The following is a 17,048-nucleotide window of genomic DNA, read 5'->3' as shown; positions in this document are numbered from 1 at the left end:
GCTAAGGTCATCTATACTAGGGCCTCTAAGGTCATCTATAGGGCTGCTAAGGTCATCTATACTAGGGCCTCTAAGGTCATCTATAGGGCTTCTAAGGTCATCTATACTAGGGCTTCTAAGGTCATCTATAGGGCTGCTAAGGTCACCCATAGGGCCTCTAAGGTCATCTATACTAGGGCCTCTAAGGACAACCATAGTGCCACTAAGGACATCTATAGTAGGGCCTCTAAGGTCACCCATAGGGCCTCTAAGGTCACCCATAGGCTCTCTAAGGTCACCCATAGGGCCTCTAAGGTCATCTATAGGGCTGCTAAGGTCACCCATAGGGCCTCTAAGGTCATCTATACTAGGGCCTCTAAGGTCACCCATAGGGCCTCTAAGGTCATCTATACTAGGGCCTCTAAGGTCATCTATAGGGCTGCTAAGGTCACCCATAGGGCCTCTAAGGTCATCTATACTAGGGCCTCTAAGGTGACCCATAGGGCCTCTAAGGTCATCTATAGGGCCGCTGTGGTCGCCTCCTCTGCTTAGTTTGGGTTATTTTTAAATTTACCATAGCTCTGCGCATAATTTAGGAATTTGTTTTTGATTAATTCAGTTATTTATTCACAATTAAACATGTTTTCAATAGAGAGCAGAAAGATGAATTTAGGCTCCAGCATACATTCTGTGCCTGAACACCTGGAGGCAGATATTGAACCTGCATCGTTTCAAGCTGATCCATCAGCAGCCGTCAGTCTGGACCCGACAGCCCCGTCTGGCGCCAGCGTGCTGGGAGCAAAGTTCACGTCCAGCCAGAGCAGAGGAGACGGAAACAAACCAGGAGAGTGACGCTTCGCTCCTCCTGGGGCCGAAACACGTCTGAAGAACCACTCTGAACCGTTTGGTCCATACAGTAATATGGACAAGTAATTAGAAAAAATAATAAAATGCTGCAGATCTGAGCATAAATACCTCCTGAATCCTCCATGATGAAATTTATTAAAAAATAAATTTACATATTTAATATCTGTTTTATTTCCACTGCCTGGTTCTGTAAGGTGGTTAGAGAAATCATCCAACAAACTCCGTTTGCTCCAATACAAACACAGCAACACATCCAAATATCTGACCTTTGACCTGAATATCCAGCCAGCCAACTAACCGACACACTGTGACCATCTGAGACCCAACAGAGCAGAACCGCAGTGAAGGAAGAATCCATTTTAGTTCATCCCTAAAAACAACAGGTTCTTATCCTGTTCAGGCGTCAGAACAACTTTTTGAACCAAAGTTCAACCAAAATCTGTTTTTTCAGTGCAGCTTGGCCTTTTATTTTGAAATAAACCACCAGAAAACCACAGCATGAACATCAGTGCAGAGCAGTGCCACGTTTATGGTTGTTTCTGTGAATATTATGTGGAGACCAGAGCGCACGCACACACACACACACACGCACGCACACACACACACACACACACACACACAGCTCAGATGGCCAAACCACCTCTGCAGTTCCAGATCCTGAGCCGTCTCCATCTCTCCATCAGATCAGACATTCCCAGTAACTTTCCGAAACCACCGCCGACCTCTGACCTCCTCCCCCACCCACTCGCCTTCTCCGTGGTCAGCAGCTTCACCTCTGCCTGTTCTGGTTGCAGCAATGCATCTATTAAAGTTACATTAAACAACAGAACTCCAGAACAGCCAACTCTTCAGATCTGATCTATAATCTTCTGCAGAGCCAAACGAGGCAGAGGAACCAACAAAACTGAATCTGTTCAGTCAGAGTTCAATTCCTGCCTGTTCCCCCCCAAAATATACAGAGAAACTGAGTGAGACGCCTCACCAGCTGCAGGTCCTGCAGAGCTGCAGCTTCTGCTCTCACGCCAACGTCCAGCAGCTGATGTGGATCATCTGACTAAAGACCCTCCCAGTGCAGCTCAAACACCTCACTGCCCCCCACCGGCCCCCTGCGGGGCATTCACAGGCCCAGCAGGGGGCCACGCAGTCAGCAGCCCAGCCTGCAGGACAAACACCCCCACTCCTGTTGGGAGGAACGAATCGACTCCATGCAGAGACACGCAGCTGGACGAGCAGCTAAACACATGCAACTCATAAATAAAATATTATCAATGTAATCGATCAGAGTTCAGACTCGCTCTGCAGCCGAGCGTCTCCAGAACATCTGAGTTCATTTCACACCACAAACATCTGGAAGCAGCAGCAGCAGGTCTGTCACTGTAACTAATAATAATTCATGAAAGCAGAAATTATTGAGTTAATTTAATGCGAGTGATTTATTGCTTGTTGCGACGGACGAAGCCGTTCAGTTCCCGACATTCAGGAGAAATAATCCTGATCATCTGTTACTGCACGCAATAAGAGCCAAACATTTTAAAACATTAATATCAGAGTTGGAAAAGATTTAAATTTTAAAATCAAGTTACCATACATCAACAAAATGAGCAACATTTTCAGTTCAAAGTATTTGTTCTGCTAAATTGTTGAATATGAGCTCAGCTACAAAGATATCATGTTTTTAATCTGCTATTCAGATTGAAGTTCATCAGAGTTCCAGGAGCTAAAAGTGAACCGTGGACAGTCATTAGCATTAGCTGCTATAATTTTATTCCTTCATGAAAAACATACCTGGAGTGTTGCTTTGATCCTTTCAGGCATGTTTGAGAAATCCTATAATCACCATGGCAACCATCCCTGGGTGGATCTAGCTCCGCCTTCGAGGCGCAGTTCCTCCCAGGAGCTGCAGCTTCCTAGCTAACGAGCTTCCGCCTCTCTCACTCAGCTCCTTCAGACTAGCCAACAGCAATTAGCAAACAGNTGGTNGAACTGCTGAGCTCCTTATAGGAGCTGCTTCTTAGAGCAACGCTGGTAAAAACGTGAAAGGGTTAATAGAAGAGCCATGTTGGGACGACTTCCTGGAGTTACAGAAAGAGACAGAGGCCCAATTTCAAGGTGTTACATGAGGAAGTAACATTTATTTTAAGTCATATTTGATATATATGTAGCATCTTTATGACGACTGAAGTTAGAATAGATACTTAATTATGCTATAAAATGGCACTATGTGTCTAGAAAACACAGTACTGTGGCTTTAATTAATGTGATAAAGTCCCGCCCCTAATAATAAACGTTGTAACACAGATAATTAATAAAGCACCACACAGAGCACACCACCAGGTTAACTCAGACACCTTCTCTTCCTCTTTAACATCTCCAACAGGAACAGCACGTCTGGTTATGCTGGAGATGAAGGGAGCACAGAATCAGATGTCAGAACGCATTTCCCTCCAACAACGCTGAGATTTACTTCAGCGTAGTGATGGTGGTGATGAGCTACAGGTGCTGCCAGGACACAGAACCGGGCCTGGAGGGAAGAAAGCAGCAGCTGGTCGCCAACAAGCAGCTGGAAGCTGAATCTGATCAGCTGCTGCTGCGAAGCTTCAGTCTGATTAGCATCAGGTAAACCGAGGAAGAGGAGGAAGGTCGCTCTTCCTCCTGCAGCTGCTGGATTCAACAGAGTCGAAAAACTCCCCATTTACATCCAATTAAGACTTAAAATGTACTTAAAATATATTTTTCATGCATAGAAAAAACTAAATACTTTGTGTTTTGCATAAGAAATTAAATAAAATCTACAAACATTTAGTTTTACATTCATGAAGAAGATAATCATAAGATTATTGTACATATCCACCTTTAACAGTTTTCTATATTCTGTTAGTTTTTGGGTTAAATTTTTATATAAACTGAAAAACAACAAGGCCTCTGACAATAACACATTTTGCTGGTTGATAAATTGTCCCAGTAATTACAATAATAAAGAATAATATTGTCATTTTGAGTCAATGGCGTAATAATGAAATCAAATCTAATTTTATTTGTATATCACATCTCAAACTGCTTTATACCATAAAAACACAAAAATCAACATTACATTCTTCTAAACGCCGTCATTCAAACATCAAACTGTTGGTCAGTGTTTCATTAATTAAACAACTATCAAAGACCAATAAAATGTATTTCTGTACAGAAGATTTAACTGGAAGACATTTTAAATATTGAGCCATCAATAAATAAAACAAAAATAAAACCCACTTACAACCGAAACCATAAATAAAACGGATTTTGAAATAAAACTGACCATCATCAAAAAATGTTAATCATCAGAAGGGAAACGGTGGAGCTCATTTTAATTTATCATGCGACTAACTGATTTGTAGTTAGCAGGAACAGGCTTTCAAACGGCATTTAGAATAAATTACATTAGAGTTCAGTTTAAACTCTGCAAGTTTCCTTTCTAACCATCACTGCATGTGTTGAACTGGACTGCCAATAATTTAAACAGAAAATGAAATAATGTTTCTAACCTGAGAGAAAACCTTTGGTGATGAAGAATAATTGGACGGGACAGTTTCTGATTCACGACACGCAGCAGATCAAAAGCATCAACAAACAGCTTCCAACAGCAGCACTTGACTCACACTTGTTAACATTTAATCCTCACTGAGGCTAAAATAAGACAACCAACCAGCGGAAAAGAGCCGGGTCTCAATCAGAGCTGTGGGGAAATTACTCCGGTACAGCCGAACAGGAAAACACAAACCTGAGGTCGGTTTGTGAACACAACGCAGCGTCCAGGCGCCGCGCTTCTACCTTCTGGTGACTCGGACATGCAGTGGAAGGACGAAATGCTTGGAGCTACATATGTGAACCAAAACGAGCAGAACAGCTGATCAGCAGCAGCATGAACACCTCAGGCTGCAGCTTTCATTTAATCTGGTGTTAGAAAGTCAACAGGGTGAAACTTTACCAGACAAAACTGTTTGTGATCAGACTGTATAAAAAAACTCATTCTATGCAGTTCCTGTAAATAAATGAGAAATTCCTGCGTTTTGCTCTGATGAGGTGTGATTTCTGCTTCTGCAGAGTTTTAAAGGCAGCTAATTCAGGATTAGCAATCTAGTTTTGGAACCAGAGGCAAGCACCAAGAAGGAAACGACACTAAAACCTCTGACGATGAAAGACACCAATAAATGGAAGAAAATGGAAATGGAGGAAACAACGGAGTGGTGTCAGATTTTAGCGGTTGGAGGATTTCTCTTGTTTCTCATTTCTCCTGCTAACACTAAGCTAACACGTTTGTTTTGGTTGCATTTACCCAGAATTCCCTGTGCTGTAGTCTGCTTCCTACTTTTGGAGCGATCTCTGTTCACATATGCATTCAAACCGCACCAGAGTTCACTTCAACCCGAGCAGAGACCGAGGTTTGAAGGCCGACCGGAGTTCGTTATTTAGTCCGACTTCAGTCCCAAATGAACCGGACTTTCTAGGCAAACAGAACCATAAACGTACAGAAGTGGAGTTCTGATGATTTGGGCGCCTTAAGTACTCAAATTTCAGGTTAATTAAACCAACTTTGATAGACATTTGATCACATTTCAGATGTAAATCGTGTCTTGCAGATAAACCTGGACACAAGCATCACAAATATCTTGGATGCTGGAACAGAAGCGGTGGATGAAGGTGGAAAGTGCGAGCCACTCGTCTTACATCACAGTCCACATCGATTTTATTTTTAAATATCCCGTTACACAACACAGCAGAGGCACAAGACCATTAAAAAGTGAGCCCAACATGGAGTAGCTACTCAGCTGCAGAGAACAGAGCGTTCAGGACGTGACAGCTACACCTTCTGGCAACCGTTTCCATTAAAGAGCAAAGTCAGGCTGGGTGAGTGAGTGCAGCGCGCCGAGCTAAATCTGAGGCCCGCCCGCCTAATGTCTCTTTCTGCTTGGTCAAACACGTTATTTATTTCTCATTGTGTGTGTCCACAGGCCGTAAATATGTTTGTAATTACCCACACTGCCATCAGGTGGGGTTAATAGAGAAGCCATTAGCACAGATAGAAAGTGGATGGATGAAGGCGCGGAGGGGAAACTGCATTAGAGAGGAGAGACGGGCATAATCAGCAAATATAAGTCATTAATTCTGCTATTTATACATCCAGCTGCCGGCCCACTTCCTGCTGGACCGGGCCAGCACTTCAAACCGGATCGCACTCAACTACAACAGCAGTACGGTCATTAAAGGTCTGGAAGAGGCAATAATGACTTTCTATCAATGCTAACATATTATGACACTTTCTAACTTTTTCTATATTTGTTCACTGGAGGAGAAAGTGTCATTATTATTATTATTATTATTATTATTATTATTATTATTTACAGGCCAGGTAGGTTTGTTCCTCATCCCAAACTTTTTGCCCTGCTGGCCAAAACAGGCAAATCTAAATTACTGGTGGGCCACAAAATTCATTAAATTAAAAACGAAACATTTATTTTTTATCTTTTGTTTTACCTGCTCAACAATAAACTATTTTTTAAATTAAATCTGTCTATGATAAGATACAAAACATAGATACGGCTTTGAACTTATTAAAAAACATAGAATTTCTTGTTTTTTGGGTTATTAATTGTAAATTTGCTAAATTTTAATTTTGTATGAATTGTGATAATTTATCTGTCTTGAATAAAATAATGACCATAAAACTTTGTATCTAATTTAGACTCCATACCATAATTTATAACAAAATTATCATTTTAAAGTTTTTTTTAAATAACATTAAAAAACTGATTTTACTTAGAAATTAGTTAAAAAATTATAAAAATGTAAAATTTGATGTTTGAATTTGAAGGCGACTTGATTTAATTAATAAAGTAAAAACCTAAATAAGTTGGGGCAACTTTTAAAAATGTCTCTTAACTAATCATTTTTAGTTTAACATAATTACTAAAGTCAGTTAAGGCAACTTAACTGAAGTTGTAGCAAAAGCTTTTATTTATGTATTTTGTACTCAACAGTTAAAGTTGATTCAACTTAATTGAGTCAAAGCAACAAAAAAACTAGATTCAAGTTGAGTCAAATATGTTTTACGGGAAAATCAGAGTAAAATTGGTAGATATGATGTGAATATGGTGCGTCGTTTTGTTTAATTCAAACAAACTTTACGTTAATGATGTTCATTTTAAAAAGGTCATTCCCTAATCCGGATTGGTCAGTAAATCCAGATTGGTCAGTAAATCCGGATTGGTCAGTAAATCCAGATTGGTCTCCGGATTGGTCAGTAAATCCGGATTGGTCAGTAAATCCGGATTGGTCAGTAAATCCAGATTGGTCAGTAAATCCAGATTGGTCAGTAAATCCGGATTGGTCAGTCTTTATTTGGTTGAAACGGACTCCAAATACCAGAACAGTTGAGTTGAAACTGGTGCAGATACATAACAGTCATCAGCATAACATAGAAACCTGCAGGAATATGGCAAACCATTTACATACAAACTAAAAACTCATGCACCAGGATAAACTGACACCATTGCCATACCATTCTAAGCACTATTTTTAATATGTTCTAAATAGAAAATAGATATGAACTGATAAACATGTTGAGTTGGTTCTCTCCCATGTTAACCTCCCAAGACGTTGCAGGCAGAATATCTTAAACGTTTTACAAAAAAATGATGCGATTCATAAAAGTTTAGAGGCAGAACAAAACGTATTAAAACTCCATCAGCTGCATTAGCCAGAGATTACATTAGGCCCATTAAACAGAAGCACGCTGCATTACTGTATCGGATATACTTTTGGAATATTGATCGCCTTTTTTTAATGGCTCGTTTTCAGCTTAGCACATAATAGAGCAGGAAGAAGTCATTACAGGAGTTTACAGGCTGCAGATGGAGAAGACAAAGGAGGAGCTGATCTGGACACCAAAATCCAGGAAATATCCTGGACCATCCTGGTCCAGGAAGCAGTCAGGGTTTATGAGGTCGTCTTAAAACAGACGTCAGGTCTTAAAACTCATTTCTAAGGATTCCTGGTGGATCTAAAGCAGAGAAACGCTGAAGACACCTGCAAAGGTCAGACAGACTTTAGAGCCTTAAAAAGTTTTTAAAGACTCTAAATGTGATTCCAGCCATTATCTCCCCTGATCAATGAAGTGATACTGCAGTCAAATGGCAGTTATATAATCTCTCCTCTGGTTGTAAAAGCAGACTCTCCTACTCAATCTGGGAACACTAACAGCATGCCGATGATGCGTGGCAGGATATAACACACACACACAGACGCGCACGCACGCACACACACACGCGCACACAGAAAAAGAAATGGCTTGTTCTGCCACTGAAATGGATCCACAGCTATGAGGTTTTCAGCTTCAGGACAAATATATCTTAGCATAAAGACAACATCAACATCGTCTTTACGCATGAAACAAACGTCTGCAGCCAAAACTCAGCCGTTCCTGAGGTATTTTGGCCACTGCGGGCCTCTGTACCCACTAGTGATATCCCACTGATTTCCTTTCCGATCAAATACTCAGTAAACTTCACGCTGGTGTCAGAGGTACTGATCCAATAACGATACAAAGACACCTAATGTGTCTGATAAATCTAAAAAAAATAAACGTTATTCAATTCTTGACTTCATCACTCCAATTTATTTATTTAAACTCAGATAAGATGGCAGGCAGTCACACAAAATATGTGAAATTGTAAATTATTAACCCTACTGAAATAAACCCTTGTTTAATTATTAAGAGCTACTATAAAATAAAAGAATAAGAAAAGCAGAACATGTTAATGAAACTGCAGCAAAAGGCATCCATTTTGACATGTTTCAGTTCTGTAACATTTTACCATCCAGTTAGGAAACAAACTCTTTACTTTTCTTTCCGATTTTGGCCATACCAATTTTATTGTCTGAACTGTTGCTAAATATAGCATGAAAGTCGGTGAGTTGTAACAGTGGGGTGATTATCGTTAACTGAGAACAAGCAGACGTGACCTGGTGGCAGAGCAGGAGAGGACAGCGGCTGATTTTACACAGCTTAATATCAGCAAATATCAGTTCATGATAAGCCCAAAATGAAGGAAACCTGCAGACGATAAATTATCTGGCTGATAAATTGGTGCACCCGTAATACGGACAGGGCCCGGTTTAATGGTTCCGTCTCCCAGCTGGTTAACAGGACCAGAAACGGATCAGCAGCAGGACGGAAATCTGCCGTGAGATGAAGAACATGAGGAACCCAAACATGACCACATCTAAGGTTTTCAGGATTTTTGAGAAACTCCTGCAGCAATCAATGAACCTTCCAGATTCTTTCTCCTCTTCTTCATGAGTAATTAACGTTGCAGCCACGCGTTGCCACGGCAACAGGTCACACTGACCATGATGACATGTCTGGGAGTGACTCATCCCATCATCAGGAGCGTCAGCACCTGGTCTTCACCTCAGTCTGGTGTAGAAACAGCGGCTCCCCGCCTGCTGCGGCGTTCCCAGCAGGAAGCGCGCCTCGCTGCAGGGATTACGTCCTGCTGCTGCTGTTAGTATTCCCGCTAATCCCAAACGTACTAAACGGCGCCGAAGCGGATTATACCGCATCCGACTGGAGGTGGCAGGCGAGGGAGGGGTGCTGTTAGCTTTTTGGATCACACACCTGCATACAGCGTCAGTTATTATCAGAGCACAACTCAACGAAACTAAAACCTGGAAGAGCAGGAAAAGGTCCAGATTGGTTCGGTTTCAAGACTTCAGACGTAAAGAAACAAACGACGACTTTTACTCAACACCTGAAGCAGAAACAAACCACTGAGATGGAGAAACGCTGCTCTGTAAAACCTGCTAAAGCTAACAGCAGCTCACAAAACCCACCTGCACACATTTACTGTTATATTGTCGGCCATCTTGTTTTGCGAGTCCAAATTTAGTTGAACTTTGAATTCAGGTCAACTCCCAAAAGGGACAATTGAGAAAAAAATCTAATTTTTAAAAAATATATTTAATAATTTGTAATTTGATTTAAAGAAAAATAGTCAGAGGTCATAAACGAACAACTGGCTGTGATTAATAGACATTAATAAAAAAAATAAATACATTAATAAAGCTATTAATGAAGCCATTAATGAAGCGTTTTAAACGTTCTTTGTTTAGACTGACAACAAAACTAAACTGACAACATGAAACTCAGAAGTGAAATATTTACCTGCCAGAAACCAGACAAGGTCTAGTTTCTCATTAGTCTTTATCCACAGAAAAGCAGTAAAATATGAGTTAGCTTCAGGCACTAATGCAGCTTTCATTATGTTTATTATGAATAAGCCAAAGCATGGCGGTTTAACACATTCATGTTTTACTGATTTCTTTGCAATAATCACTAAATAACTCATAGATCTCTGCCATGCTTCACTTTCTGTGCATCTTTTCCATTAAGTTCATCAAAATACTTTTAACTATTAAAGCAAAGGGAAGTAAAACCTTGTTGCTTTGGTCTGATCACATCATGATGGATATAAGAGGATTTGAATCATAGCAGGAAACTGACTGGTGCCTAAAAGTGGGCGGAGCTCAGCCTGATTGGTCGACAGGTGACCATTTACCCATCAATCAGCTGACAGTAATAGAAGCAACCAGATAGTCAGCAAGTCGAGACGTCAGCAGATAACAGGAAGGTTCTAAAAAAATGCGCATGAAAAATATTGATGGAAACACGGCTAATATTTGCATTTCCATTACAAATGTTTGCAAACTTTGTCAATATTCCAATAATGTCAAAAAACTGAATTTTGCAACTGCAGCGTTTCCATTACATATGAAATGTCATTAAAATGATACATGAATAACTTTGTTTATGTGATAAGTCATTAAAAACATGCTGCGCTATGATCCTCCAACTACTTCCTGTCGTCGTCTTCTTTATAGTTTTTGCCAGTGGCAACATCCGGTGTGAATGTTTTCAGTTTCAGTTTTGCAAAAAAAACCAATTTCGATATGGCAAAAAAAAAAAAAACTCAATCGCCAAAATGTTGTATTGAAAAACAAGAGGGGTTTTTTTTTTTCGAAATTGATGTTTTCATGGAGCAAATTTATTTTTGACAACATGTTGCAGTTACTTGGTCTATGGAAACGCAGCTGATGGCTCGATGCAATCTGCTGAGTTTTCTTAAATGGAAACGTTTTAATCCTTCTGGCACGGCATGTTCAACGTCTAAACTGACTCCAGTTGGGCTAAAGCCCTAAAATAAGGCAGAAATTACACAACTAACAAGATTTTTAATCCCAGATTTATCTGCTTTTTATAAAACACGACTTTCATGCAGTCAAGGGATCCAGAATAAGATCTTAAATCTTAACTTTAAGCCTCTAAATGTGGATTAAGAATCTCCATCCTTCCTTTAAAAATGTGACATCAGACTTTTCCTTCCTGGGCTTTAATTCTCCTTTTACACCAACACATCCTCAACACACATCTTATAAAAGCTCTTTACGCTGAAGAGGTCTCCACGCAGCAAATAAAATCACCTTAATATGCAAACTCATGCCTGGATGTCAGGGAGAGCCTCGGAAAGCCCGGCGCCGGCCCGGTCCGCGCTCCCCGACATGCCTGGCCGCCTCCCTCCCTCACCTCGCCAACCGCAGCATCGACATCAAGTGCTGGAGGTGAAGTGTGAAATGGTTCTGCTGCAGCTGCCGGCCAAACTCTGGGGAATCGTCAGGAATTTTAGACTCACACTTGGAAGGATTTGAGCAAATGCAAAAAGGAAGTTTTTCCATTTCCATTTTTTCTTTCCGCATCCTGGACGGGCTAAATAAGGCAGAGCGCTCTGGCACACCTCCCAACAACTGATAAATATTTAAACTGCACTGTGGCGGGTGCAGAGGTGGAAACTCCAGCGGTGGTGTTACAAGGAGTGAAAGGAGAAAAGGGACAAACAGCTGATTTAATTATTGCGGGTTTGTCCTGGAAACAGCAACAAATGGCAAACTGAGCAAACAGGCGTTAAAGGACAAGCAGCTGTTAAATCAGGACTGGAGAGGCTAACAGGGGCTGCGTTTCTGTTGGCCATAAAACTGCACAAAATGGAATTATAAAAACTAATTTGGATAATAGAAACATGACAATTTTGAGATTAAAATAATCACTTTTTTGTGCTTGGATGAAGTGGTTTTTTGGCTGTATTGAAATTAGCTAAACTGCAATGGAAGCACAGGAGTCATGTGATCAACAACAGGATGTTACTACTGGCAGAAATGATGAAGACAACAGGAAGTGGTGGGAGGATGATGATGCTGCATGTTTTTTAATTACTTATTGCATGAACAACTTTACTCGTGTGATTTTTTGCCACAATTGCCAAATTGTGTTATTTTGACATTAGCAGATTGTGCACATTTGTAATTGATACACAGCTGTACAGATGTTCACACTGTTTATCACTTCAGTTTGCAGGTTCTGATGCAATCCAGTTCTTTGAGAAAGCATAAGTGTTTTTATTTTAGCTTTAGTTGTCCAAAATGATCCAGCATTTTTTTTTAAGTTTATTTGATAGGGACAGACACACATCGACATAGACAAACTGAATAAAACAGCAGTCCCATGTTTGCATCATGGTGCAATAGCAACAGCTAATTCTCAGCACTTCATGGCTGGGCATTAAATAAAAAAGCTGTACAGTTTTTAGGGTTCATGAGATGAGTTTATTAATCAGCAAATGTTGTTTTAGTTACTTTATTCAGCCTATTATAGAGATTAACTCTGATTTGTAACATTTGTTTCATTTGAACCTCCAGTTCATGAAAAACCTAAAGATTCAGTTGCCTGAAAAGGTAAATTAATTTAATACGGTTCAAACTCGGATAAGAATCTAGTGAAAAACCTGAAACAATGTCCGAATGCGATGAGCTTGCGATACAACTCCCAATCACCAGGTGGAGCCAAAGACACAAGGAAAGAGGCAGCATACGTACAACCATAAACAGAAAAAGAGGAAAACACAATCTCATGATTCAGGGACTCCAAAAAAACCCCAAAAAAAACAGACTTCGCTGAAGTCCTTCTCAGCGTTACCACAGTAGCTAACGTCGACTGTCTTCCTTAGCAGCACCAAGGAGAACAAATGGCTCTCCTGGATTGGCTAATAGCATGCTAGGTAGCATTGTGTCTTGGTATTTCAGCTTCCTAAGCTGCAGGTTTTAAAAATATGCTTTAGATATTCAACAAAATCCACATAGGCAAATTCTTCACAATAATTTCGAGCTACATTCCACAGAAAAATCTGTGACTATGCAGTTCTTAAATTAGATTACTTAATTAAATTACACTTTTTGAGGAATTCAAAACTTTTTTAAAAATAAAGTCAAGTTTTTAATACTGGGATTAGGACACAAAACTGAAGAAAAATCACAGAAGGTGCTAGCTGAACAAGAATTACATCAAAACGACCCCAAAACAGTGCGCTACAGTTAAAAGCTAACACTGAAACAAACAACAAAACTGCTAGCAAGAGCGCTATTAGAGGTCACACAAGGTTACATTCACACTGCAGCTCTTGATGCTCAATTCTGATTTTCTTTTAAATTAAATTACAGTTTTTGTATGGTTGTTCATACGACCACCATACTACGCTTCTATGTGAACAGTTTAAGACCCTAATGTAACTCATGCGCAGAAGAAGAACGTTGACGTCACACAGCTGTTTATGGAAGTAAAAATGGCCGCCACCGTCTGGCTTTGGCTCAGACGGCTTCAGCCATAGTTTACATCTGGATTTACTGCTTCTGGCTTCTTCTGATGCAGAATTATGACGCATGTCTCACGTCAATGATGTAAAAGTCAAGATGACAATTCTCCGAAAACTACTGGACACAAATCTGATTTTGTGCAACGTATGGAAGTGACATATGGACGAAAAATAAAATCCAATTTGAGTCAGAGGTATTATGTAAAGATTATAACAAGAATGAAGGTAAGAAGAACCAAAATACAACTAATAGCTATACCTTCTGTGCAGAGTTGTGACGCATGTTGACCTTTCTGATTTAGTTCCATATAGAAGTGGTACAAATTGGTAAAAAGAATTTGGTCGCTCAGACATCCATGAAGAAGTCGAACATGAGTTGCATTTGAACGTAGCCCAAGTCTGACCACTGGACGAATCTTCGTCCAGAGTCCATCAACCTGAGGTTGCCTCAATCCGTGTTGAGTCGCTTCTTTCAGCTCTGCTCGGTTCTGACTTTGGAAGATTGGGTCCAAAACGTGGCGATGTAACGGACCGTAAGGCGGAGAGCCTGTCTCCACCCAGGAAAAACAGCATGACTGAGGGAATGGAGACCATCGCTGCTGCATGAGTGGAACAGGCATGGACACAAGATTTCAAAGCAAACTGACAGCCTGAGAACTAGAAATCAGAGGTGGATTATTTCTGAAGTTTGTCCAAGATAATTTATCATGTTTTGAAGATGCAGACCAGTCATCCTGAGGAGGTCAAACTAAACCCCAGCATGACTCAGAATACCCCAATCTGTGTGCGCTTCTGCATCTTCAGTCATTTCTGGAAACATTTAAATGTCTTACTGCTTTAAAAATATACATAATACAGTCTTAGATTACATATGAGAACTAATATTTTCCTTTATGTAGAGCAAGTCAGGGTGAGCACAGATTGTACAAATGGATTTGACATCAGGATTAAAAAAATAAAATCATTGGTACTGGATTACTATATAAACTGCAACAGATTAATTCATGGTAGTTTTTTTTTGTTGTTTTTTTTTACAATATTCAAATGATCTTTTGCTCCATACAGCCGATTCTATCTTATATTAAAATATAAGATGGAAAACAAAGTAGGAATCTGCACAAGATTATTCCCAGGATTATTCAATCCAAACAGAACTGGGTCATCAGTCACGAATTTAAGACCGAAGAAAGAAAGTTAAATAAAGATGCGTGAATGTGCGGGATCGTGGGGAGTACTGATCAGGGTTCATTGGATAAGAATGCAGCTCAATTAGATCTCAACAAACACACAGGTCACATGGACCTCACACACACACACACACACACACGCAGACACACACCATCACCAGCAGAGTTACCAGCTCACATCACCTGAATGATAAGAGGCTAAAACTGCTTTCTGTTCGCTCAGATGGGAGGCTGAACAGAAGAAAAAAAAATCACCCTCACCTGAAAATCTCAAGGTTGTTCCTTCGACTTGTGTCCTCAGCGCAGAATATCCATATGCTAATCCAAGGAGGTCGGTAAAACGTTCAAAAATCCATGTGGAATCACCGGGAAAACCTCGGGAAATAAAAAGAAGATAAAGATAGCACTGTTTCCGATCCAGAAGGTCGGTCTCCGCTCCAGCAGGTTCCCAAAAGCCGCCTTCATGCGGTCATGCTAGCACATCCAGCGCAGGCAGAGCGCGAGCAAAGCCGGCCGAAGGAGCACAAACCCCCGCGAAGTACTGCGGAGCTCCGGGGGGACAGAGGCCGACTCCGTCCCGGAGTTCAGCCCCGGACGGTCGACTCCTAGCCGGTGTGGCAGAGCCAGTAGCTGTCAGATCCGGTTTCCGCTGGTTCTTGAGGACAGTTGGTGCCAGCTCGCCCCGAACTGGCCGCGGTCTGCCCCGGTCTGAGGCTCCGTTAAGATTCGGTCAGTATCACCTCGCTCCGATCCGCCCGCTGTGCTCCTTCTGGAGAAATGAGGCAGCCTGCAGAAGCACAGCCTCTGTCACTAAAGCCCCGCCCCCCGTAGAAACCAACCAATGGCAGCGGCTCTGTTGTCTCCTCGGCCCGCCCCTTCTCCCTCTCTTCCGCCCAGCTCTGTTGCAGGGAGTTTGGCAGCGCGGAGCTTCCCAACAGGAGCCAATAGCACACATTCACCCTCTAACACGAACAGACACGCTCTCCGCCAAGCTTATTCAGCCACAGAGACACTTCTGTCCACACCTGACTGAACCACATTAAAGGCATTTCACAGCGTTTTAAAACTGAGTCACCTCCTGAAGCTCAGCTCAGTTTAAAACACTTTCATATGAGCAACCCAAACCACCAGTTTTAGTCAGAAAATACTAAGTTAAATGTATAAGTACGTGGCTCAATGCCCAGAGCGGCAAAATCATGGGGAACAACCTCTAACCAATTTTACTATGTTTTCACACCTGATAACTTTGCAAAATTGGTTTGCCATTGAATGACTTTTGACACTTTTGATGCTGCTAAACTCTAACGGTGTTTCCAGACCGTATAGTCCAGTAGACTTGGTCTGTTTGGGGACCAAAATTGCAACATTTGTGACATTTTCAGTTGGTATGGTTGACTTTCACACTGCACTGAGTGAAACGGTCCAAACAATTGAACAACTTGTTCTCCTCCTGACCTATGGGGGCGCTGCACCACGAAACAACATGGAAACCTTCGAACAAGACAAACGCAAGTTCCTTCTTCACAAAACCTAAACAAAAATTGATTGAGGTTGAAGCATGAGATTCTAGCACTTCTCAGATTTCTTGTTTATCTTTGTTAAAACACCACAAACCATTTCTCCCACTAGTATTAGAATAGCTTGATTGTTTTGTATTTACCCAGAATGCCAAGCGCTGTAGTCTTCTTCCTGCTTTTGGAGGTCTCCAGTCTGCTTGGCTTTCACATATGCATTCAAACATATAAATTCAACTGAAGTGAATTCGGTTGAATTCACTTCAACTGAAACGAGGTTTGTAGGCGACCAGAGTTCACTTTTTTTAATCGATCACACATTCACACGTCCACAATCAAACATTGTATTTTAGTACGATGCTATTTGGCACGCTATTGGCTAGCATTTGCAAACCAACCAATCCAGGAGCACTATTAATTTTGCTTGGTGCTAGAATTGAGAAAAACTGAAAACATTAGCTTCTGCAGTACTGCCAAGATGGTGTCCATTGATGCATTTAAAGGTACATTTGGTGTCTAAACAATTAAAATAATCAGTTATAAGTGTTTTTGAACAGGACTTAATATATTCTGGATTTTAGTTGAGGAAATTCTCAAGATGAGGAATTAATTCATGAATTAATGCCATGAATAATTGAGGCAGTTCTGAAGACAGAGGGTGAAAAGTGGTTCCAGTGAGGTGTACCTATAATAAAAAAACAAGTCCACCTTTGGTCTGCATCATTCATGATCACCTCCTCTGATTGGCTGGAGGTAAACCCTGA

The 17,048-nt window shown here is 40.9% G+C and overlaps 1 protein-coding gene across 3 annotated transcripts in view; it reads right to left on the bottom strand.

The window, feature by feature from the left end:
- The window catches only part of large2 (LARGE xylosyl- and glucuronyltransferase 2), a 72,094-nt gene extending 56,546 nt beyond the window's left edge, over window positions 1-15,548 (bottom strand). For all 3 annotated transcript variants that reach the window (XM_015051036.1, XM_015051038.1, XM_015051039.1), the window contains exon 1: window positions 15,032-15,548. The gene's annotated coding sequence lies outside the window, so the exon portion shown is untranslated. The remainder of the gene's footprint in view (window positions 1-15,031) is intronic.
- Window positions 15,549-17,048: the final 1,500 nt, after the last annotated feature.

The sequence above is a fragment of the Poecilia latipinna genome, unplaced genomic scaffold (genome assembly GCF_001443285.1).
Source record: "Poecilia latipinna isolate Pla-1442-1.1 unplaced genomic scaffold, P_latipinna-1.0 Scaffold1025, whole genome shotgun sequence".
In the NCBI taxonomy this organism is placed as follows: domain Eukaryota; kingdom Metazoa; phylum Chordata; class Actinopteri; order Cyprinodontiformes; family Poeciliidae; genus Poecilia; species Poecilia latipinna.
This window is presented reverse-complemented; position numbering and strand designations above follow the sequence as displayed.